This window comes from Phyllobates terribilis, unplaced genomic scaffold (genome assembly GCF_046119375.1).
Source record: "Phyllobates terribilis strain yellow unplaced genomic scaffold, ASM4611937v1 Scaffold_4__5_contigs__length_816908805, whole genome shotgun sequence".
Classification (NCBI taxonomy): domain Eukaryota; kingdom Metazoa; phylum Chordata; class Amphibia; order Anura; family Dendrobatidae; genus Phyllobates; species Phyllobates terribilis.
This window is the reverse complement of record NW_027362764.1, coordinates 741693907-741719724: the sequence shown is the minus strand read 5'-3', so window position 1 is coordinate 741719724 and position 25818 is coordinate 741693907. Positions and strand designations below refer to the sequence as shown.

General features: G+C 50.8%; 1 protein-coding gene and 1 long non-coding RNA gene across 6 annotated transcripts in view; one reads left to right on the top strand and one right to left on the bottom strand.

Annotated features, from left to right (window-relative positions):
• Nucleotides 1-25818, top strand: part of SAMD12 (sterile alpha motif domain containing 12) — a 1186303-nt gene that overhangs the window by 643849 nt on the left and 516636 nt on the right. The window lies entirely within an intron of this gene.
• Nucleotides 1-25818, bottom strand: part of LOC141264512 (uncharacterized) — a 49536-nt gene that overhangs the window by 17786 nt on the left and 5932 nt on the right. Inside the window, exon 1 of one of the 2 annotated variants that reach the window (XR_012319978.1) lies at nucleotides 3469-3661. The exons of the other annotated variant lie outside the window; for it this stretch is intronic. This is a non-coding gene — a long non-coding RNA (uncharacterized lncRNA). Of the gene's footprint in view, nucleotides 1-3468; nucleotides 3662-25818 lie in introns of those variants that run through there. 2 annotated transcript variants of the gene reach the window in all.

The window sequence follows — 25818 nt, the reverse complement described above, 5'->3', positions numbered from 1 at the left end:
CAATATAGCAAAAGCTTGAAGCCAATTCGCAAAAGTCTGAGGAATCAAGCGCCACCTCCGCTTCTCCTCCTCCTCCTTCTTGCTATCATCCTTCTCCCCCTTGTCTAAATTAAACTTCTCCAGGGGAAGAAGGGAGAAAATTTCCACATATTCATCACGCCAAATTTTCTCCTTCACTTCTTTCTTTAAGTGTGCCCCCAGCGGCCCCTCGAAGCACACATAAACCTCTCCTTTTGCCCTGTCATCAAGCTTCACGGTATCACCCTTGTCCTTTTCCGTCTGTACCGAGACTGAAACCCCAGTCGCTACTCCCTCGACACCCGCCGCTGATCCTACCTCTACCCCAGTAGGTTGCGGCGACAACCCTTGCCCTGGTAACCAGGCATCCACGGGGGATCCTCTTGACCCACCCGCTGCCGCACTCTCTATTCTCATCAAAACCTGTGACATGCTATATAATATATCTCTAATTCCGGATACCCCTGCCCCACCTGGACCGGCTAAACCCCTCCCCCTCAATGCTACCTCCCGATCACTACCTTCATCAAGCAAAACCACCCCCGCGGGCCTCAAACACACAGTACGATCATACTCACGCCGCTGCGCAGGTGCTGTGTCCCCGCCAGCCGGAAATCCTGAATCCAGATGCTCGCTCCTTCCATCGCGGTCGCTACTGTAGTCGGATCCATTGGTGTCCATTCGCTCCTCCAGGCCCGCGCCCCTGGCCTCCTCGTCACCAGGGGGGACCTGAACGGATACAGCTGGCCGTTGTCGTCTCGGCGACCGTATTCCACCATCCCGCCTTGGAATCCTGGATGTTGCTACGATCCTCCTCCGACTCCCGGACCCAGACCCACGGGCCTGGTCCGTGCTTCCCAAACCGGCGCTGCCAGGCAGCTCGATGCTGCCCGCTGCTCCTTCCCTTCCACGTTGTCCCCTTGAGCCACGCGGCAGTGGATCCCATGACTGCTGCCTGCCCGTGGGTGCTTGCCTCCCCGTCTTCCTCATGTTTGTCCCAGCAGGCACCCCGACAGGAGCATCGCCAGTGGTGCCTGCCATCCTCCGCACTGTTCCCTCGATGGTTCCGGTTCTTCTCCAGTCCTGCCGGGCCCTGCCGCTGCTGGCAGGCGCGCTGCGCGCCGCAGACGCGCCACGCATCGCAGATGCGTTACGCGCCGCAGACGCGCCACGCGTCGCAGATGCGCCGCGCACGCGCCCCCCAGCCACGGCCCGAACTCCCGTGTCTCGCGATGCTTGTCCCGTCGGCTGTGTATCTGGTGCGTCCCTCGCCTCCTGTGTAGGCCGCACTCCGCGCTGAACGACGGCAACAGGCCGGCTAGGTGGATTTCTGCCGGAGCGAGAGCGTCGGGCAGGAACCACCCTATCTTGCTCTCCCCCCGCAGGGTCCCGGAGGGGCTCCGGAGCCTGCGCCTGTTCCGCGTGGGTACCTCGGGTGATAGTCTCTCCGGGGGCCGTGGCCTCCTCCTCCTTCTTACTGCTCCAGACTGTGCTTCTGCGTCCGCAGCTGTTCCCAGCAAGGCAGATAGCTGGGCCTCTAGCCATCCCTCTCTCCGTGATCGTGCTGCAACTTGAAGCTGGCCCACCAGGGATTGAATGGACGCCATTGCAGGTAACTCTCTCCGTTGTTCCAAAGGGAATGGCGGTTTCCCGCACTTTTCTTTATATATACCCCCTTTTCCACTACCCGCCCCCCTGCTTCCCATTACCCAATCCCCAACCTGCTCTATTCAAACTACCAGACCTGGGAGGGGAATGAAACCTCCAGGCCAACCAGGGTCATGGGTGGCTTCCCCCTAGCTCTGCTGTTTCCAGCCCCCTCCTTTAAAAATGTTGTACCGTTTGGCTTTTACAGACCATTTGTAAATTGAACTCTGATGTGGTCAATAAGAGGAGCTAAGAAAGTTACAAACTCTCCCATTGGACTGTCACAACGAATTCACTGATGGATCCTCAGTTAACACAATCTACAGTTAGTTGTAGACAAGGTGCAACGTTTTGTTATGGAACGCAATTACAAATGATTTGAAGTCAAAAATACACACATTTAAGAAAGAAAAAATAATTATCCTCATAGGTGATACTCCTGAGATTCATGTTACTCCTCAGATGTATAACCATATAACCACAGGGGTATTAAGGTGGCTTAAATTTTTTTTAAAAAAACAGAGCAAAACACCCCTACAATAATAGTATGTGGTAGGTATGGGGCCCTGTAACATATTTTGCATTGGGGCTTAGGAACTCTCTTGCCTCCTTTAACCCTTCTGTAGGGTTTCTACTAATTTGGGTGCGTCGGGAGGCAGACAGGAAGCGTTTTTATTTAAATGTCTATGTCGGTTTAGTGCTTCATAAACCGGTCAAAAGCAGGCAAAACAAAGGTAAATAGTCCTTTAGGCAAAGTCTCTGGTTAGTCAGTCCTGTGGGCACACAGGCTGGATAGCATCCTGTACACGGGCTCAGTCTGGAGACAACAACACACAGGAGGCCTTCTCCCTCCAAACACATAACATGTGCCAAACAACAGACTCCATTATAACCTCTTAACCACACCCAGAGGTGAGGAATGTGGGCAGCCAGACCTGCCCTTCTCTCCAACTACCCGTAACCCAACCCCAGATGCACCAAACAGTCCTCTTAGTGCTTAGGTGCACTAGAGCAACATTCCTGGGTTACATCACAGAGGATAGCCATCTTTGTGATACATACCTCCCATCAAACTATCTTACATTTCTCACAGAATACATATATATAAATATATATATCTCCATGCCTTAAAGGGGTTATTCACTATTACTACTAGACAACCCTTTCTTAATCATTTTAACTTTTGTTTCATAAGCCAATAATACACATGAAAATAAGATGCTTTAATATATCTTATCTGAGAAATTTGCTTCTTTCTCCTCCTGGACTGATCTTTCACTCTCAATTCAAAGGTAAAATCTGTATTCAGCGAAGACAGACTTTCCCATTACTGTGATAGGAGGCAACAGTTGGTGCTTTTAAAATTCTATGGAAATGACAGTTGGTGTTTTTAAAATTCTTCTGAGATGATAGATGGTGCCTTTAAATTCTATGGAGATGACAGATGGTGCCTTTAAATTCTTTGGAGATGACCGTTGGTGCTTTTAAATTTCTTTAGAGATGACAGATGGTGCCTTTAAATTCTATGGAGAGGACAGTTGGTGCTTTAAAATTCTATGGAGAGGGAAGGAGCTAGAGGCCGACACAGACATTCTACTGAAATTACAGTTACATAGAACTTTATGAGCACCAACTGTCATCTCCTATCTCAGATTTTAGAACGATAAATCAGGGGCAGGAAGAAGCCAATTTCTCTATTCAGTCATAACGTTTTTATTTTCATGTATAGCATTGATTTCTGTTAAAAAAAAAATTAAAACATCAATTTGTGCCCCATGTAACAAAAAAAAAACATATACTTACCGTCCCACCGTGTCATGTACTGCTGCTATTCCCAGCGGTCACAGGACATTTGTTATATTGGATATGCCATAAATGTGTGAAATGGGAATACCCCTGTTACAGAAAATAAGGAATACGGGGAAGATGAAGTGAAGTTTCTACAGAGACTTGTAGCAGGTGCTCAGAGCTACAGATGGTTGAACTTGCCCCGCGGATAAAGAATCAATTGCTCTGTGTTCACTGTACTGTGGCGCAGGCACGTAGCCCAGAGCCGAGTCTTTATCCTGATCCAGTTTGGACGTCGAGGACATTTTCGTCTGATCCCTGAGAATTACATCAGTGGTTAACAGAAGGGGAGTGTGAACATTCCCTGTGTCAGCACATACACAAAGGGGATACATCTCTATCTGACACACAAGCCTCTTATTAGGCCCGAGTTGTTCCATTATGAAAGGTCAGTGCGCTGCTATTGCTGTAGTACAAGTAACAAGCGCGACACAAGCGGTTCTATTATCGAGAGGCTGGTGAAGGCCTAAAATACTTCATAGGAACTGGAGGGCTTCTTTATATCAAGGCGAGGATTGTCTGAGACGACCGTAGATCCTTTAACCAGTGTATACTGGTGTCTTGTCTTTTGGAGGGGGTGTTCATAGATAACCCCAGTTTCATGGTATATTAAATAGTCACCAAAAAAGTATAGCTAAATGTGTCAGGGGTGTAAAGCCTTACTCTCTCCTGGACTGAAAAAAAAACAAGGGTTCCCCAACATTTCTTCAGAAAAACAGCTACACAATTAGGAGGGAACAGTCTGGTGGAGACTGTCGCTGTGCCGTGAAATACTGAACACACGGTGGTCCTTGTATATATACCCAATACCTGCCAACAGTCACAGATTTTTTTGCATTGTCACAATTTTTGAAACAGTCATGGCAAATTCGGAAAGGCCCTGGGCCAAATCCGACCCACAAATGGGCGATCCTGGGTGGGGGAGAGGGTAAGGCTGAAATGTCCTAAAAATGACAAAATCAATGATGGTAACAATGCATCCCGGTATATGTCATCACTTGAGTAATATGTCCTGCGATACAGACTTTGTAGTATATATAATAGACTGCCCATGTAGCAAACAATACATAGGTAGAACCACACAACCATTTCACAAGAGACTGAATTCTCACAGGCATAATGTGGTTACGGGTTTCCTCAAGAATGGGTTATCCCGACATATGGCTCACCGACACAACAAAGACTTTAGAAGCCTGAAAATTCTGCCAATAGAACACATATTGTGTACTACTCCTAATAGAATCCAAAGTCTAAACAGAAAGGAGATTTATTGGATACACAAGTTGGACACATTAAAAGCACGGGGTTAAAATGAGGTAACGGAGACTTTCATCTAAAGATACTTCCATGGAAGTTTAATATCCCTGATTACCTGCTAGGTGGTTACAGCGCAGCGCCTTCCATCACCGCACGTCTCACATCCATGCTTCCATTTTTTGCTAGCTTGCTCCCACTCTGTATCCTCAAAGAGAACATCTGATGGGTCTATGTATTGAGCGGTCCCCGGTATTTAAGAGCATAGAATATATCAGCCTATGCTAATTCTTCATATTATTCACTTTCACAGATAACCCTTTCTGACTCATTAAAATTTTAAACCAATAATCCAAGACTATATTGTACTATATGGTGTATGGTTCCCACAACATGCATAACTAATATAGTCTGGAAAATATGTTTTTGCATGGGTTATTCATTCATTTTTTCTTAATCTACTCACATAACCTAGTAATGATCAACCATCTGGGGAAGAATAGAATATAAATATATGTTTTGTTATTGATCTGAAATGTATTCCAATTCTATCTCCATGATGGGGATATGGGCTATGGCCCGAGTAAAAATTGTTGATACATATACATATATTTGTATATCTTCCTATTAAACATATCCTCTTACAACCATGTTTCCTCTGTAAGAACCACCATATAACTGTATCTCCCTAAAAAACTAACTAGAAAATTTCTACCAACTATATATTGAATATTCCCATGGTCTAGAGCAGGGGTCTCAAACTCGGCTGGGTATATGGGCCGCACATGGAAAAAATTTGAATTTGGGGGGCCGCATTCTTTGTTCAATGTGACATTTTTAGTGATACCATTTTTTTTGTATACACCTTTTGAACATTTTTGCCGTGTTTATTTTTTTATGGCTTGGGTCGTTATGGATGTGGCGATAATAAACGTGCACTTTTTTGTGTTTACTTTAGTTTACATATAAAACAGCATTTTTAGTGCCCAATATTTTTTCATGCTTTATTTTATTTTTTATTTTTTTTACAATTTTATTTCCCCCAATTGGCCACATACAGTAATATTGTCTCACAATTAGCATCATATAATAATAATGGAAAACATCTTGTAGTAATGTTCCCCATCCAAGTCCCCATCTTGTACTAATGTGCCCCATCCAGGTCCCCATCCTGTGGCTATGTGCCCCATCCAGGTCCCCATCCTGTGGCTATGTGCCCCATCCAGGTCCCCATCTTGTGGCTATGTGCCCCATCCAGGTCTCCATCTTGTGGTTATGTACCCCATCCAGGTCCCCATCCTGTGGCTATGTGCCCCATCCAGGTCCCCATCCTGTGGCTATGTGTCCCATCCAGGTCCCCATCCTGTGGCTATGTACCCCATCCAGGTCCCCATCCTGTGGCTATGTACCCCATCCAGGTCCCCATCCTGTGGCTATTTGCCCCATCCAGATCCCCATCTTGTGGCTATGTGCCCCATCCAGGTCCCCATCCTGTGGCAATGTTCCCCATCCAGGTCCCCATCTTGTGGCTATGTGCCCCATCCAGGTCCCCATGTTGTGGCTCTGGTCCCCATCTTGTGGCTCTGTGCCCCATCCAGGTCCCCATCTTGTGGCTATGTGCCCCATCCAGGTCCACATCTTGAGGCTATGTGCCCCATCCAGGTCCCCATCTTGTGGCTATGTGCCCCATCCAGGTCCCCATCTTGTGGCTATGTGCCCCATCCAGGTCCCCATCTTGTGGCTATGTGCCCCATCCAGGTCCCCATCTTGTGGCTATGTGCCCCATCCAGGTCCCCATCTTGTGGCTATGTGCCCCATCCAGGTCCACATCTTGAGGCTATGTGCCCCATCCAGGTCCACATCTTGAGGCTATGTGCCCCATCCAGGTCCCCATCTTGTGGCTATGTGCCCCATCCAGGTCCCCTCTTGTGGCTATGTGCCCCATCCAGGTCCCCTCTTGTGGCTATGTGCCCCATCTTGTGGCTATTTGCCCCATCCAGGTCCCCATCCTGTGGCTATGTGCCCCATCCAGGTCCCCTCTTGTGGCTATGTGCCCCATCCAGGTCCCCTCTTGTGGCTATGTGCCCCATCCAGGTCCCCTCTTGTGGCTATGTGCTCCATCCAGGTCCCCTCTTGTGGCTATGTGCCCCATTCAGGTCCCCTCTTGTGGCTATGTGCCCCCTGTGCTGTTCTTCACAGAAAAAAATAGATGATTCTCACCTGTCCTCCGTTCCCTCGGCGGCCTTCCTGCAGATGTGGCCCGCAGGCACCACAGAGTCCGACCCCTTGACGATCCCGACCTGGTCCAGGAGGAGCAGCCGACAGCAGCGCTGCATTGCCGCACAGAGACTGTCTCCCAGCACAGCATTTTCAATGTCAGCGGCCGGCCAATCAGAGGCCAGCAGCTGACATCTGCATATGGCAATGACGTCATACTCGCTGCGCCGACACGCAGATATCAGCTGCTGGCCTCTGATTGGCCAGCGGCTGGCATTGGAAATGCTGTGCTGGGAGACAGTCTCTGTGCGGCAATGCAGCGCTGCTGTCGGCGTCTCCTCCTGGACCTGGTCAGGATCATCAAGGGGTCTGTGCCTGCGGGCCGCATAAATCAGCCTCAGGGGCGGCATGCGGCCCGCGGGCCGCGTGTTTGAGACCCCTGGTCTAGAGGGACTGACCAAGGGCGGTGTCTGCATATGGTGCAAACCAGTAATAAGTAGCAGGTTCGAATCTCTAACGATAATCATTATATATATAATTTTACTATTTTTAGACCACGCAATGGTAGCGCCCCGAGGGTTCGGTTGCTACAGAAGTATTGCACCTCAACCAGAGGTGTGATATTCCACTCCCGGGTAAGGATGGTGTGTGGACCGGGACTCAGTTAGCTGCATGCATCACACACACCCCATTTCCGGGGGACAGCTCAACGGTGCTCCCATTAGTACAGAAATGCAGGCACGACACAACATGTCCCTGGCTGGAGTGGGGAGGGGGGAGGAAAACCCAGTGATGTAGGAGCAGGAGGGGACGGTTTCTGGGCCTAGGTAGGAGCCCATTGGTTGCAAGTCACCTGGGCTCATACACTAGGGGAGGGTATATAAGGTGGGCACCATCTTGGTTCAGAGAGGAGAAGTTCAGTTCAGTCAGTGGAGTGAGAGAAGGAGTTCAGCCAGAGAGGGCTGACAGGGAGCTGTGGCTCAGTCTGGGCCCAGCTCCACGAGGCAGGCCTAGGTTGAAGGCCGGAGCCAGAAGACAGGAACAGAAACAGAAAGGAACAGAAACAGAAAGGAACAGCAAAGAAAGAGAAGTGCCCAAAGTGTAGAAGGGCCCAGAGACACGAAAGCAGAAGGAACCCTAAGGACCCGGGAGATTGAGGGTGACGGGTTGGCAGAACAGGGTACCGGATCCCAAGTTGGTGGAGGTGACTAATCCTTAACCAAGAACCGGTGGTCGTGATCATTTACTGGTGCGACCCCTCACTACACCTACTAGGAAGGCACACCACATAGGGTCAGGGAAGTGGACACCCAGTCCTCCCAGGAGAAGACCCGATGCAGCTGGACAGAAGTAGTGTCACTGGTGGGGCACGGCTGACGAAAGGATAGAAGGGAGTCCTGTGCCACACTCCGGAATTGCCTGGGGGTTGATCGAGCCCCCTGCCTGGTGGACGCAGCACGGCTCAGGCGGTCCTACCTGTGCACAAGTGACCTGGATGAGAACTGTGAGTAAAGAACCTGAACTGCAACACCTTGTCTCTGTGCTTTCTCACCGCGTCAGCACTACTAGTACTGGGACGTCCCTGCACCATCACCCCCACCATCTACTACACTGCCCTGGGACTACACTCTTGCCGTGGGGAGTTATACGATCTCAGCTGCACACACCATCAGCCTCAGGGGACTGCCTCGCAGCGGCGGTTAGCATTGACCGCAATCCACGGGTGGTGTAGTCGGACATTACTTAAAACACATAAAAGACTGCCACTGAGACTACAACCCCCAAAACGCCCGGTTCCGGGTTCCCCACGCGGCCCAGGGGGCGCGTCCCAGTTCTCCCAGGAGAAGCCCCTGGGCAGCTGGACAGAAGTAGTGTCACTGGTGGGGCACGGCTGACGAAAGGATAGAAGGGAGTCCTGTGCCACACTCCAGAATTGCCCGGGGGTTGATCGAGCCCCCTGCCTGGTGGACGCAGCATGGCTCGGGCGGTCCTATCTGTGCACAAGTGACCTGGATGAGAACTGTGAGTAAAGAACCTGAACTGCAACACCTTGTCTCTGTACTTTCTCACTGCGTCAGCACTACTAGTATTGGGATGCCCCGCACCACAACCACCATCATCACTCTACACTGCCCTGAGGCTATACTCCTCCCGTGGGGAGTTGTACTACACTCTGCTGCACCCACAACACCATCCTCAGCAGTCTGCCCTGCAGCGGCGGTTCATCCTGACCGCAATCCACGGGTGGCGTAGTCGGACATTTAATCATAAAAAATAGACTGCCACTGGTCTGACCACCCTGAGCCACGGCATCGGGTTGCCACTACTACTCCCAGCATTGCCCTGAAGCCCGGTTCCGAGTGCCCCACGGCCCAGGGGGTGCGTCAACTTTGGCGTAGTCGGCAGGATTTGCGACCAACCCACCACAAACGGGTATTGCGCGCCTGAAGAGAAAGAGACTGATTAATTGAAATTGACTGTGTTAAAAATGGCGCCCGCCCCAGCAGAACGGACGCCATAATGTGCGCGCCAAAAGACAACAGGAAGCCACCTCCCATCGTGGGCCAGGTCCCAGAATGGCGCCAAAGAAGGAGCCCGCCCCCAACAGCCATGAGTGTGGCTGTAGAGATGTCCATCAACGTGGGGGGGCTGCCCCTGAAAGTGATTGTCAGCAGATGGCCCCAAGACCACCCCCAATGGGGGCAGACAGGAAAGAAAACCGTGGGGCAGGGTGCGGTCTGGATCAGTCTGGACAGACCGCACCCGGGAATGGAAGTAACACCAAACACCACCAGCACCTTGGCCCGTAGCCTGTTGCAGGCTGAACCGCCATGCAGCCTAACAGAGTTGCTGGCACAGCTTCCCAGAGACCCGGAGCATGCGCAAGCCGCGCTAGAAGACCTAGACCGGAGGATGGTCCGGGCACAGCGGGATGTGATCGCCGGGTGGAGGGAGGAGTTGGCCCGGCAAGCCATGACCCGACCGCAGGAGGCGCCACCACCGCTCAACCGCACGCCTGCCTCTGAGGGCGGTGAAGGTGGACCGGAGTCCGGGGACGACGCCACGGAGGAGGCCATAAAGACCGAGGCAGGTAACCGGGACATCATCACCCCAAGCCCTGAGGCCGCAAGCCTGCCCCCGCCTCCTGTTGCGGGACTCGAAGCCCCGGGAACCGTACCTGACATCACGCCTCCGCCGCTACCAGCTAGGCCTCAGGCTGCAAGCGCTGCTGTCACGCCCCGCCCCGCGCCGTGCCCTTTAACCCCGGGCGCAATAAGGAAACAGGCGCCACAGGCCGGGTCGCAAGGCCTAGTGCACCCGGGCTTCACCGCCTCACGAGCGTCCCCTTCCTTGACTGCGCCACTCTCGGGCACGATCGGAAGACGCCCACCGGCCTGGTCGCAAGGCCGAGTGCCCCCGGGCGCTGATCCCCAACCGGGGCCCCCTGCCATACTGCCCCTGGGCGCGGATCTATTCGCCCAGCACACCGGCCCGAATGGACTGCCCCTGGTATGGCCGGCCGACCAGACCAGCAGCCGCCCATGGAGAGACCAGCCCCCGCACGAACCCCTGATACCAGCTCCGGAGCCCAGAGAGATAAGCCATCCCTCACTGGAGGACGCCCAGTTCGAGTGGGACCCCACTGGAGAAAACCTGATGGGGTTCACCCAGGAAACCCGGACGGACGCGGCCCGTCGACTGGAGTCCTGCCGCCAGCAGCTGGCAACATTTGAGAGGGAGCGGCGGGAGTGACGTGTCAGGGAGGAGCAGCTCCAAGCACGGAGTGCGGAGCAGAAAAGAAGAGCCCGACAGAAACCCCGAGCTGCCAGCGGTCCCAGAGTCACCGGGACCGTGGTGAAGTTTCAGATGGATCGCGGCTGGGGCTTCATCAAGGACCCTGAAACCACCAAAGACGTCTTTGTGACCCGCAGGGACGTCGAGAGCCACCTGCCAGAGGGACATCGCGGACGAGATCTATACCCTGGTGACGTGGTCACCTACACCCGGCACAAGGGTGCAAAAGGACTGTACGCCCTCCACGTCCATAGAGTGGTAGGAGAGGAGGAGCAGTACCACTCAGACCCCGAGTACCAAGAGGGCCAGGACGGGCCTGAAGACTACCCGGAAGAAGGTGCGCAAGAAGGACACCGCTACTGAAAAGTGGCAGCGCACAAATGTATATAGTTACCCGTCAGGGTATAAGAACTGTTGTGGAACTGTTATTTGACTGTTGCCCGTTTTAAGTGCTCCCCTAAGTTATCTGGCTGGGGACTGAGAACAGCCATCCCTTTTCCCTAATCTGGCTGGGGACCGAGAACAGCCATCCCCTTTCCCTACCTGGCCGAGGACTGAGAGTGTCCGTTCCTGTAAATAGTTGCGCTTCCTAAAGCGCCCCCTACTGGTTTTATAAAAAGACTGCAACGTCTACCTCAAGACAAATTTGCTGGACTGTTGCACCTTTAAGAAGAAAGAACACCTGGTTGCAAGATGCACGGCGGCCAGTACCCAAGAATATGTTTTACTTGAGAATGTTTTATACTGAAAAGTTTTATATGCTGCTAAAAGAGTTTTATGGTATTTTATATGTGTAATACTTGTTAAACGAGGAAAGTGTCCCGGTAACGTTGAAGGAGAAAAGTGCCTCCCATAAAGGGAGGGGTTAAATGGTTATTGTCTTATATGCGAATGCATTCTAAAAATTTTGTATGTTTTTGAATTGTCTTTACTCTTTTCCAGCCCGAGGACGTGCTGTGGTTTACCGGGGAGGAATGTAGCGCCCCGAGGGTTCGGTTGCTACAGAGGTATTGCACCTCAACCAGAGGTGTTGCACCTCAACCAGAGGTGTGATATCCCACTCCCGGGTAAGGATGGTGTGTGGACCGGGACTCAGTTAGCTGCATGCATCACACACACCCCATTTCCGGGGGACAGCTCAACGGTGCTCCCATTAGTACAGAAATGCAGGCACGACACAACATGTCCCTGGCTGGAGTGGGGAGGGGGGAGGAAAACTCAGTGATGTAGGAGCAGGAGGGGACGGTTTCTGGGCCTAGGTAGGAGCCCATTGGTTGCAAGTCACCTGGGCTCATACACTAGGGGAGGGTATATAAGGTGGGCACCATCTTGGTTCAGAGAGAAGTTAAGTTCAGTCAGTGGAGTGAGAGAAGGAGTTCAGCCAAAGAGGGCTGACAGGGAGCTGTGGCTCAGTCTGGGCCCAGCTCCACGAGGCAGGCCTAGGGTGAAGGCCGGAGCCAGAAGAAAGGAACAGAAACAGAAAGAAACAGAAACAGAAAGGAACAGCAAAGAAAGAGAAGTGCCCAAAGTGTAGAAAGGCCCAGAGACACGAAGGCGGAAGGAACCCTAAGGACCCAGGAGATTGCGGGTGATGGGTTGGCAGAACAGGGTACCGGATCCCAAGTTGGTGGAGGTGACTAATCCTTAGCCAAGAACCGGTGGTCGTGATCATTTACTGGTGCGACCCCTCACTACACCTACTAGGAAGGCACACCACATAGCGTCAGGGAAGTGGACACCCAGTCCTCCCAGGAGAAGACCCGAGGCAGCTGGACAGAAGTAGTGTCACTGGTGGGGCACGGCTGACGAAAGGATAGAAGGGAGTCCTGTGCCACACTCCAGAATTGCCCGGGGGTTGATCGAGCCCCCTGCCTGGTGGACGCAGCATGGCTTGGGCGGTCCTATCTGTGCACAAGTGACCTGGATGAGAACTGTGAGTAAAGAACCTGAACTGCAACACCTTGTCTCTGTACTTTCTCACTGCGTCAGCACTACTAGTATTGGGACGCCCCGCACCACAACCACCATCATCACTCTACACTGCCCTGAGGCTATACTCCTGGGGAGTTGTACTACACTCTGCTGCACCCACAACACCAGCCTCAGCGGTCTGCCCTGCAGCGGCGGTTCATCCTGACCGCAATCCACGGGTGGCGTAGTCGGACATTTAATCATAAAAAACCCCATAAATAGACTGCCACTGGTCTGACCACCCTGAGCCACGGGATCGGGTTGCCACTACTACTCCCAGCATTGCCCTGATAGTGCGTCACACTATCTGTGGAAGATGTTTTAATTTTATGCAATTCTCATTTATTTTGGATTACCATATTTTTTGGACTATAATACGCACCGGACTATAAGATGGATGCCAAATTTTGGGGTGGAAAATGGGAAAAATATATTTTTTATAAGATGGGGGTCCATCTTATAGTCTGAATAGGTATCTTACCTGGGGGGCATTGGAGCGGGGCTCACAGGAGGCAGGGTCCTTCAGGAAGCCAGCGGAAGTGGATGAAAGCTGTGGACCCTGGATGCGAAAAGCCGGTGCTCCAGCAGCGGGGAGGTGTTGTGATGGTGGAGCAGGATCGCAGGGCCCTCAGTTCCCTCACTCAGGAACCTGGTGGCTGCAGCAGAAGAGGTGAGATGCTGCGGGGCCGGGGTCTGTGGTGGGGCCTGGGTCCTGTGGTGGGGCCTGGGGCCTGTGGTAGGGACTGGGCCTGTCGCGGGGCCTGGGGCATGGGCCTGTAATGGGGTCTGGGGCCTGGGCCTGTGGTGGGGCCTGGGCCTGTGGTGGGGCCTGGGGTCTGGGCCTGTGGTGGGGCCTGGGCCTGTGGTGGGGCTGGAGCCTGGCTGGGGCTTGTGGTGGGGCTGGAGCCTGGCTGGTGTCGGTGGTGGGGCTGGAGTCTGGCTGGGGCCTGTGGTGGCGCTGGAGCCTGGCTGGGGCCTGACTGGGGTCTGTGGCTGGGTCCTGGGCCTGTGAGCGGCGTGCGCTGCAGTCTGGTGGCTGCGGCTGTCCAGCGGTGCGGCAGAGCGGTGGTGGGTGCTGCGGTGCGGCTTTCCGGTGAAGCTGTGATCCACAGAAAAATGGCCGCCATTTTCCTGTAGATCACTGTGCACCCACCGCCGCTCTGCCTCGCCGCCGAAACGCTGCACATCCACTCTGCCTTGCCGCGCACAGCCGCTCTACCTCGCCGCCGCTCCCACCGCCGCTCTGCTGCATCGGCCCTGCGATCCCTCTACACCACCACCGCAAGTATCTGGCAAGGTTCGGACCATAAGACGAACCCCTATTTTCCTCCTATATTTGGGGGGAAAAAAGTGCGTCTTATGGTCCGAAAAATACTGTATAATTGTTAATATGTCTCTTGGCGATGTGAGTATACCTACTTTTTCTAAAGGAATGTGTAAGGTCTTAAATTTTTAAATGTAAACGGTTGCTGGTGCTTTGGTGACAGTTTTTTTAATTTTCCATGTATATATACATTTACTGCCGATAACACCATATAAGCTATACACTTGATGAAGTGGACGGGACGTCCACGAAACGCGTCTAATTTTAGCTTTGTTAAGAATAAATCCACAATACAAGAACTGGATTCTGTATCATCTTTACAAACGGAGGAGCGCGGAACTACCAACACCTTTAAATCTATTCATTGCATCACTTGAGAAACACTTTGTCTCTCTACTGGAAGTGGGGGCAGGTTTTTGTCTCTTTACAGAAAGTAGAGGCTGGTCTTTGTCTTTCTACAGGAAGTAGATCTTTATCTTTCTACAGAAAGTAATGAAGGATATTTGTCTCTCTACAGGAAATGGGGAGCTGCTCTTTGTCTTTCAACAGGAAGTGGTGCGGGTCTTTGTCTCTTTACAGGAAGTGAAGGCTGGTCTTTGTCTTTCTTCAGGAAGTGGGGCGGATCTTTATCTCTACAGAAAATGAGGAAGGGTATTTATCTCTACAAGAAGTGAGGGCGGATCTTTATCTCTACAAGAAGTGGAGACAGTTCTTTATCTCTCTACAGAGAGTAAGGAAGGGTCTTTATCTCTACAAGAAGTGGAGGCGGGTCTTTATCTCTCTACAGAGAGTGAGGAAGGGTCTTTATCTTTACAAGAAGTGGAGGCAGTTCGTTATCTCTCTACAGAGAGTGAGGAAGGGTCTTTATCTCTACAAGAAGTGGAGGCGGGTCTTTATCTCTCTACAGAGAGTGAGGAAGGGTCTTTATCTCTACAAGAAGTGGAGGCGGGTCTTTATCTCTCTACAGAGAGTGAGGAAGGGTCTTTAGCTCTACAAGAAGTGGAGGCAGTTCTTTATCTCTCTACAGAGAGTGAGGAATGGTCTTTATCTCTACAATAAGTGGAAGCGGTTCTTTATCTCTCTACAGAGAGTGAGGAAGGGTCTTTATCTCTACAAGAAGTGGAGGCGGGTCTTTATCTCTTTACAGAAAGACAGAACGTGAGGAAGGGCCTTTGTCTCTCTACAGGAAATGGGGGTGGATATTTGTCTTTACAGGAAGTTGGAACTGGTCTTTGTTTTTCTGCAGGAAGTGGGGGCAGGTCTTTGTCTTGTCATGAAGTGAGGGCAGGTCTTTGTCTCAATACAGAAAGTGAGGGTGGGTTTTTGTGTTTATACTACTGCTCTCCTGTCTATAATACTATAGCATAACAGAGAGGTGGGTTTACAGATAGAGACTCCCAAGCCATTGGACACTGGCAGAAGCATTTCATGCCAGGATTTGAGGAATAGAGGAAAGGTAAGATCTAGCACCAATAGTGCTGACAGAATGTTGAAGAAATTAACAGCCCACTCAAAACGTGCAGGTGACAATTTACAGAGCATGAGAATTGGGACATATCATACAGATATGTGCACTAAATGCATTTTTTTTTTCTTGTTGTAGGGGTTTAGGTTAGCAAGATCTTGCTTCGAAGAGGTTGCCCACCATTTTTTTCTCTAAACTGCATGTAGAATGGTCTAAAAATGATTTTTAAACTGCTAAGCCTGGTTTAAAAGAAAACAAAATAATAAGCTGGATAATTCATTTAAGTCAGGTTTTGTTTGAAACGACAATTTTGCATTAATAAAAATAAAAGTGTTTCCACAATCGAAAGAAAGCCATATAAAAGGTTTCCAAAGGATACTAATGAATGCTTATTAACTTTTTATATTACACTTTTACTCATAGCGAGCCCTTAATGAGAATGCATTAAGGATGTGCATTTGTTTAGGCTTTTATGGATTTTTACTATTATTAATTTCTTTTCTTTTTATACTTTTATTACTATTTTTTTTCTCCTATTTTACATACAAGCAATAATGCCGTCACATCCCATCAGAACAATAAGTTTCTTTGATTGCGAGTTTCTTGCCCATAGGAGCTTTTACAGCCAAACAGCTTTGGCAAAAATACATGAAGGCATCTGTCAGTTTTTCATAAATTCACTAAAAAACAAATATCTCATCCCATCTTGGGAGCGAAACAATACACAAAAAAAATGTGCAAACAATAATAGCTTGGCAGTGATGTGTAACAAGGCTCGGTATCCGACGCCGGGACGACAGCGCGCAACGCGGAGTAACTTCACTATCTGCAGAACTATTGTATTTGATGTTTTGTCAGTTTAATTAAATTGGAAAGCCATTATGGAATTGTCCGTCAGGATGTTTTGTGTGCGAGCTCTCCGTCTGATGGAACGTGATGCCGAGTCTCCATCGACCCCCCACCTGTCACAGAAGGACAAGGCGTCATATCTTGGAGATTGGAGCAGAGCACCTGCGGCATCGCCTCCTATGTCATTCACAAATGGAACTTTATATTACAACTTTGATGCTTTGTGGTTTCCTGTGTAGTCAGGATTTTATACAAAATTTGCCACATTATGTAAACTAAAGCCCATAGGGATGTAAAGCATCGCCACACGAGCCCCTGCTGAACCCCAATGTAGCCTAGATATCATATGCTATTGGTACTATATCTCCAGAATATGGCACTGAACAGATGCTCTGCTGTGTGCCCAGGGCTCTGCATGGTCTGTCATGCTCCTAGGATCCTAAAGGGGTTTAAAAGAATTAGAAAATTATTCGTAGACGTCACAAGTGCCCACCTAACCTCCGCGGCACGTCCCGCTCTCAGCGCAGTCTGCCCAGTGCAACAATCCATTCATTAGATTTACTGCACGAAAGCTATTCTGTAACCACAAGCTCTCAGAGTGCCCGGACTGGCTGTCAGGATGTTCTGGGACATGTAGTTCCACAACAGCTGGAGTGTTGATGTCTGGATTAGAGCCATTTAACGCTATATATTGTAGCACACCAGTGGTTAAGATGGCACTTTTTAATATGTGACTGCCTTTTTTTGTTGTTGAGAAAATGCACCACAATTGTCCAATACCAGATGCAGTCACTGTGTACATACATTACATTACTGATCCTGTACTGATCCTGAGTTACATCCTGTATTATACTCCAGAGCTGCACTCACTATTCTGCTGGTGCAGTCACTGTGTACATACATTATATTACTGATCCTGTACTGATCCTGAGTTACATCCTGTATTATACTCCAGAGCTGCACTCACTATTCTGCTGGTGCAGTCACTGTGTACATACATTACATTACTGATCCTGTACTGATCCTGAGTTACATCCTGTATTATACTCCAGAGCTGCACTCACTATTCTGCTGGTGCAGTCACTGTACATACATTACATTACTAATCCTGAGTTACCTCCTGTATTATACTCCAGAGCTGCACTCACTATTCTGCTGGTGGAGTCACTGTGTACATACATTACATTACTGATCCTGAGTTACATCCTCTATTATACTCCAGAGCTGCACTCACTATTCTGCTGGTGCAGTCACTGTGTACATACATTACATTACTGACCCTGAGTTACATCTTGTATTATACTCCAGAGCTGCACTCACTATTCTGCTGGTGCAGTCACTGTGTACATACATTACATTACTGATCCTGAGTTACATCCTGTATTATACTCCAGAGCTGCACTCACTATTCTGCTGGTGGAGTCACTGTACATATGACGCGCCCCCTGGGCCTGTGCTGTGGTGCAGCGTTGCGCACGCGGGGAATACCCGGAGCCGGATCTGTTGGGGGTAGTAGTCCTCGTGGCGGTGACCCGGTCCATGCCCAGGGTGTCAAACTGAGTGGCAGCGTTTAGCAGTAGATGTTAGAATGTTCGACTAAGCCACCCGTTGAATGCGGCTATGAAGCCGCCGCTGCAGGGCAGACCGCTGAGGCCGGTGGTAAGGTTGTGCAGCATAGCTGGTAGAACCCCCAACGGGAGGGGTATGGCCTCAGGGCAGCAGATGTGGAAGATAGTGGTAGTGATGGTGCAGCAAGGAAGCTCAGAGACGTGTGGTGCAGTTTCAAGGCTTTTACTCACAGGTGTTGCTCCGGTCACTTCGGCCAGCAGTGACCACCCGAGCCGTGCTGCGTCCACCAGGTGCGGGACTCGGCCAACTCCCAGGCAGCTCCAGAGCGTGGTCCCGAGCTCCCCTCTCTTCCTTCCTACGGGCCGTCCTCACCAGGGACCCACCTATGTCCGGCTTCCTCGGGTCTTTTGGTGGCGAAACCTTTCCCGGCTTCCCTGACCCTATGCGTGGTTTGCCTTCCTGGTGGATATGGTGAGGGGTCGCGCCAAAACTTATCCACGACCTCCGGTTCCTGGCTAAGGATGTTTAGCCCCTACCAGTTTGGGATCCGGTACCCTCTTCTGCCAACCCTTCACCCGTTAACTTGTTCTCTTGTGGGATCTCAGGGTTCCCTCTATTCTTGCGTCTCTGGGCCTTTCTTGGTGTTTCTGTTCCTCCTCTCTCTGCTTCAGGCCTGGCTCTGGAGCTGGGCCCAGCCGGAGCCACAGCTCCCTGTCAGCCCTCTCTGGCTGAACTCTCCCTCAGCTTCTCCTCAGACTCCACTCTCTGTCTCAAGATGGTGCCCACCTTTATACTCCCTCTGACACCCGAGCCCAGGTGACTAGCACCCAATGGGCTCCTTCCTATGCCCAGAGTCCCTCCCCTCTCTGCTCCTACACTACTGGGATGTTCTTCCCCCCCCCACTCCAGCCAGGGACAGACGCTGTCGTACCTGCACATCTACCTAGTGGGAGTACCGTTGTTCTGTCCCCCGGAAATGGGGTGAGTGTAGTGCATGCAGCTAACTGAGCTCAGTCCCACACTCCATCCTTACCCGGGAGTGGAATACCACACCTCTGGTTTGAGGTGCAATACCCCTGTAGCAGCCGAGTCCTCGGGGTGCTACATTCCCCCCCTGGTAAATCACAGCACGTCCTCGGGCTGTAAAAGAATAAAACAAAACATACAAAATTTTTTAAAGTGCACTTACACATAAGATATCAACTATGAACTCATCCCTTTATGGGAGGTACTTTTCTAACTTTACGGGTATAAAACATTACGAAAACATTATCAGAAAACATCATTAACTCTCTTAGCATCATAAAAACTTTTTCATATAAAACATTCTTTATCTTCTGGCCACGGTGCAACTTGTGACCGGGTAAAGTGCAACAGTCACTAGTAGAAAAACAGTTCTTTATAAAACCAGAAGGGGGCGCTTTAGGAAGCGCAACTATTTACAGGATATGGCCGCTCTCAGTCCTCGGCCAGTGGGGAATAGGGGAATGGCTGCTCACAGTCCTCAGCCTGGTAAGGGATAGGGGCACACAGGAAACAGTCCCTTTAAACAGTTCCACACTAGTCCCAACGGGGACCACACTCCAATTAGCAACATGTCAACTACCCATACGGGTAACTTATCTACAGTACTTTGCTTATGCTACTCCCCTTTAGTAGCGGTGTCCTCTCCTTGTCTCCTCCTGAGGGTAGTCTTCAGACCCGTCCGGGTCCTCTTGATCTTCCTCATACCGCAACTCCTCCTCCGTCAACCGGTGCACGTGAAGGGCGTATGGTCCTTTGGCACACTGGTGCCGGGTGAAGGTGACCTCATCACCCGGATAGAGGTCACGTCCTCGGTGTCCCTCCGGCAGGTGAGACTCGACATCCCTGCAGGTGACAAAGACGTCGCCGGGGGTTCGGTGATTTCGGATAAAACCCCAGCCATTCTCCAGCTGAAACTTTATCACAGTCCCGGTGGCGCGGGGACCGTGGGCCGTACGGGGGTTTCGTCGGGCCCGGCGTTTCTGCTCCGCGCTTTGGACCTGCAGCCGTTCCTCGCGGATCCGCCTCTCTCGCCGTTCTCTCCCGAAGACCTCTAACTGCTGACGGCAGCACTCCTCACGCCGGGCTGCGTCCGCCCGGGTCTCCTGGGTGAACCCCATTAGGTTTTCACCGGTGGGGTCCCATGCAAATTGGGCCTCCTCCAGCGGGAGCGGAACAATTTTGGCGGGTGCCGGAGCCGGGATCAGAGGCTCACACAGAGGCCATTCCTTCCGGAGTCGGGGGTTGACGTACTCCTGTGGCCACACGAAGGGCAGCCCGTCCGGGCTAGTATGCTGCGCGAAGAGATCTTCGCCCAGGGGCAGCACTGTGGAAGTTGAGGGCACTGGAGGGGCAGCGGCGCCCGGAGGTACTCGGCCCTGCGACCAGGCCGGGGGCACTTCCTCTTTTGCCGCGCTCAGGGTCAAGGGGCGTGGCGTAACAGAGGGCGCGACCGCGGCTCCTGCCGCTCGAGGCCTAGTCGGGAGCAGCGGCGGTGCAGCAACGGGCGCGGTGAGTGGAACTTTGGGCTCTGCGACGGGGAGCTGGGGCAGGCTTGCGGCTACTGGGCACGGGGTGATGACGTCCCCATTACCTGCTTCCATCTCTGCGGCTCCCTCCGCGGCGTCGTCTCCGGCCTCCGTTCCTCCTGCACCATCCTCAGGGGCAGACATGCTCCACGTTGCGGGTGGTGTCTTCTGCTGGCGGGTTCCAGCCTGCTGGACCATCTCTCTCCTCCACTCGGCCAGCGCTTCTTGCTGTACCCGGGCCATCTTCCGGGCCAAGGTCTCCAGCGCGGTTTGTGCACGCTCCCGATCTCTGGGGAGCTGTGCCAGGATCTCCACCAGGCCTTCTGGGGTGGCAGCCTGCAACAGGTTCCGGACCACAGGGTCGGTGCTGCTAGACTCTTCCTCCATCTCCGGGTGCGATCTGTCCAGACTCCTCCAGTCCGCACCCATCTTCTCTGTTTTGTTCTGTATCCGCCCCCATTGAGGGTGGTCCCGGGGCAACTTAGTGATCGTCAGTTCCAGGGGCAGCCCCCTCACGCTGATGGACATTTCTATCATTGCAGTCTCTGCTGGTGGAGGCGGTTTCCGCTTTTGACGCCATTCCTGGACCTGGCCCACGATGGGAGGTGGCCTCTTGCCACCCTCTGGCACGCCCATAATGGAGTCCGCTCTGCCAGGGCGGGAAATCGTCTCAGATGGCGGGAATCGTCTCTTTATGGCGGGAAACTCCGTGGATGGCGGGCAAAGGCTGCAAATGGCGGGCAAACGGCGGGAAACGACTCCGGACGACGTCCGATGGCGGGAACCCTCTGGAATTGGCGGGAGACTCCTTTTTACGGTAAATATAAACTTTTCTTCAGGCACGCAGTACCCGGTGGTTGCGGGCACGTAATCCTGCCGACTACGCCAAAGTTGACGCGCCCCCTGGGCCTGTGCTGTGGTGCAGCGTTGCGCACGCGGGGAATACCCGGAGCCGGATCTGTTGGGGGTAGTAGTCCTCGTGGCGGTGACCCGGTCCGTGCCCAGGGTGTCAAACTGAGTGGCAGCGTTTAGCAGTAGATGTTAGAATGTTCGACTACGCCACCCGTTGAATGCGGCTATGAAGCCGCCGCTGCAGGGCAGACCGCTGAGGCCGGTGGTAAGGTTGTGCAGCATAGCTGGTAGAACCCCCAACGGGAGGGGTATGGCCTCAGGGCAGCAGATGTGGAAGATAGTGGTAGTGATGGTGCAGCAAGGAAGCTCAGAGACGTGTGGTGCAGTTTCAAGGCTTTTACTCACAGGTGTTGCTCCGGTCACTTCGGCCAGCAGTGACCACCCGAGCCGTGCTGCGTCCACCAGGTGCGGGACTCGGCCAACTCCCAGGCAGCTCCAGAGCGTGGTCCCGAGCTCCCCTCTCTTCCTTCCTACGGGCCGTCCTCACCAGGGACCCACCTATGTCCGGCTTCCTCGGGTCTTTTGGTGGCGAAACCTTTCCCGGCTTCCCTGACCCTATGCGTGGTTTGCCTTCCTGGTGGATATGGTGAGGGGTCGCGCCAAAACTTATCCACGACCTCCGGTTCCTGGTTAAGGATGTTTAGCCTCTACCAGTTTGGGATCCGGTACCCTCTTCTGCCAACCCTTCACCCGTTAACTTGTTCTCTTGTGGGATCTCAGGGTTCCCTCTATTCTTGCGTCTCTGGGCCTTTCTTGGTGTTTCTGTTCCTCCTCTCTCTGCTTCAGGCCTGGCTCTGGAGCTGGGCCCAGCCGGAGCCACAGCTCCCTGTCAGCCCTCTCTGGCTGAACTCTCCCTCAGCTTCTCCTCAGACTCCACTCTCTGTCTCAAGATGGTGCCCACCTTTATACTCCCTCTGACACCCGAGCCCAGGTGACTAGCACCCAATGGGCTCCTTCCTATGCCCAGAGTCCCTCCCCTCTCTGCTCCTACACAACTGGGATGTTCTTCCCCCCCCCCCACTCCAGCCAGGGACAGACGCTGTCGTACCTGCACATCTACCTAGTGGGAGTACCGTTGTTCTGTCCCCCGGAAATGGGGTGAGTGTAGTGCATGCAGCTAATTGAGCTCAGTCCCACACTCCATCCTTACCCGGGAGTGGAATACCACACCTCTGGTTTGAGGTGCAATACCCCTGTAGCAGCCGAGTCCTCGGGGTGCTACACATACATTACATTACTTATCCTGTACTGATCCTGAGTTACATCCTGTATTATACTCCAGAGCTGCACTCACTATTCTGCTGGTGCAGTCACTGTGTACATACATTACATTACTGATCCTGTACTGATCCTGAGTTACATCCTGTATTATACTCCAGAGCGGCACTCACTATTCTGCTGGTGGAGTCACTGTATATACATTACATTACTTATCCTGTACTGATCCTGAGTTACATCCGGTATTATACCCCAGAGCTGCACTCACTATTCTGCTGGTGGAGTCACTGTACATACATTACATTACTTATCCTGTACTGATCCTGAGTTACATCCTGTATTATACTCCAGAGCTGCACTCACTATTCTGCTGGTGCAGTCACTGTGTACATACATTACATTACTGATCCTGTACTGATCCTGAGTTACATCCTGTATTATACTCCAGAGCTGCACTCACTATTCTGCTGGTGCAGTCACTGTACATACATTACATTACTAATCCTGAGTTACCTCCTGTATTATACTCCAGAGCTGCACTCACTATTCTGCTGGTGGAGTCACTGTGTACATACATTACATTACTGATCCTGTACTGATCCTGAGTTACATCCTGTATTATACTCCAGAGCTGCACTCACTATTCTGCTGGTGGAGTCACTGTACATACATTACATTACTTATCCTGTACTGATCCTGAGTTACATCCTGTATTATACCCCAGAGCTGCACTCACTATTCTGCTGGTGCAGTCACTGTGTACATACATTACATTACTGATCCTGTACTGATCCTGAGTTACATCCTGTATTATACTCCAGAGCTGCACTCACTATTCTGCTGGTGCAGTCACTGTGTACATACATTACATTACTTATCCTGTACTGATCCTGAGTTACATCCTGTATTATACCCCAGAGCTGCACTCACTATTCTGCTGGTGCAGTCACTGTGTATATACATTACATTACTGATCCTGTACTGATCCTGAGTTACATCCTGTATTATACTCCAGAGCTGCACTCACTATTCTGCTGGTGCAGTCACTGTACATACGTTACATTACTAATCCTGAGTTACCTCCTGTATTATACTCCAGAGCTGCACTCACTATTCTGCTGGTGGAGTCACTGTGTACATACATTACATTACTGATCCTGTACTGATCCTGAGTTACATCCTGTATTATACTCCAGAGCTGCACTCACTATTCTGCTGGTGCAGTCACTGTACATACATTACATTACTAATCCTGAGTTACCTCCTGTATTATACTCCAGAGCTGCACTCACTATTCTGCTGGTGGAGTCACTGTGTACATACATTACATTACTGATCCTGTACTGATCCTGAGTTACATCCTGTATTATACTCCAGAGCTGCACTCACTATTCTGCTGGTGGAGTCACTGTACATACATTACATTACTTATCCTGTACTGATCCTGAGTTACATCCTGTATTATACCCCAGAGCTGCACTCACTATTCTGCTGGTGCAGTCACTGTGTACATACATTACATTACTGATCCTGTACTGATCCTGAGTTACATCCTGTATTATACTCCAGAGCTGCACTCACTATTCTGCTGGTGCAGTCACTGTGTACATACATTACATTACTTATCCTGTACTGATCCTGAGTTACATCCTGTATTATACCCCAGAGCTGCACTCACTATTCTGCTGGTGCAGTCACTGTGTATATACATTACATTACTGATCCTGTACTGATCCTGAGTTACATCCTGTATTATACTCCAGAGCTGCACTCACTATTCTGCTGGTGCAGTCACTGTACATACATTACATTACTAATCCTGAGTTACCTCCTGTATTATACTCCAGAGCTGCACTCACTATTCTGCTGGTGGAGTCACTGTGTACATACATTACATTACTGATCCTGTACTGATCCTGAGTTACATCCTGTATTATACTCCAGAGCTGCACTCACTATTCTGCTGGAGTCACTGTACATACATTACATTACTTATCCTGTACTGATCCTGAGTTACATCCTGTATTATACCCCAGAGCTGCACTCACTATTCTGCTGATGCAGTCACTGTGTACATACATTACATTACTGATCCTGTACTGATCCTGAGTTACATCCTGTATTATACTCCAGAGCTGCACTCACTATTCTGCTGGTGCAGTCACTGTGTACATACATTACATTACTTATCCTGTACTGATCCTGAGTTACATCCTGTATTATACCTCAGAGCTGCACTCACTATTCTGCTGGTGCAGTCACTGTGTATATACATTACATTACTGATCCTGTACTGATCCTGAGTTACATCCTGTATTATACTCCAGAGCTGCACTCACTATTCTGCTGGTGCAGTCACTGTACATACATTACATTACTAATCCTGAGTTACCTCCTGTATTATACTCCGGAGCTGCACTCACTATTCTGCTGGTGGAGTCACTGTGTACATACATTACATTACTGATCCTGTACTGATCCTGAGTTACATCCTGTATTATACTCCAGAGCTGCACTCACTATTCTGCTGGTGCAGTCACTGTACATACATTACATTACTAATCCTGAGTTACCTCCTGTATTATACTCCAGAGCTGCACTCACTATTCTGCTGGTGGAGTCACTGTGTACATACATTACATTACTGATCCTGTACTGATCCTGAGTTACATCCTGTATTATACTCCAGAGCTGCACTCACTATTCTGCTGGTGGAGTCACTGTACATACATTACATTACTTATCCTGTACTGATCCTGAGTTACATCCTGTATTATACCCCAGAGCTGCACTCACTATTCTGCTGGTGCAGTCACTGTGTACATACATTACATTACTGATCCTGTACTGATCCTGAGTTACATCCTGTATTATACTCCAGAGCTGCACTCACTATTCTGCTGGTGCAGTCACTGTGTACATACATTACATTACTTATCCTGTACTGATCCTGAGTTACATCCTGTATTATACCCCAGAGCTGCACTCACTATTCTGCTGGTGCAGTCACTGTGTATATACATTACATTACTGATCCTGTACTGATCCTGAGTTACATCCTGTATTATACTCCAGAGCTGCACTCACTATTCTGCTGGTGCAGTCACTGTACATACATTACATTACTAATCCTGAGTTACCTCCTGTATTATACTCCAGAGCTGCACTCACTATTCTGC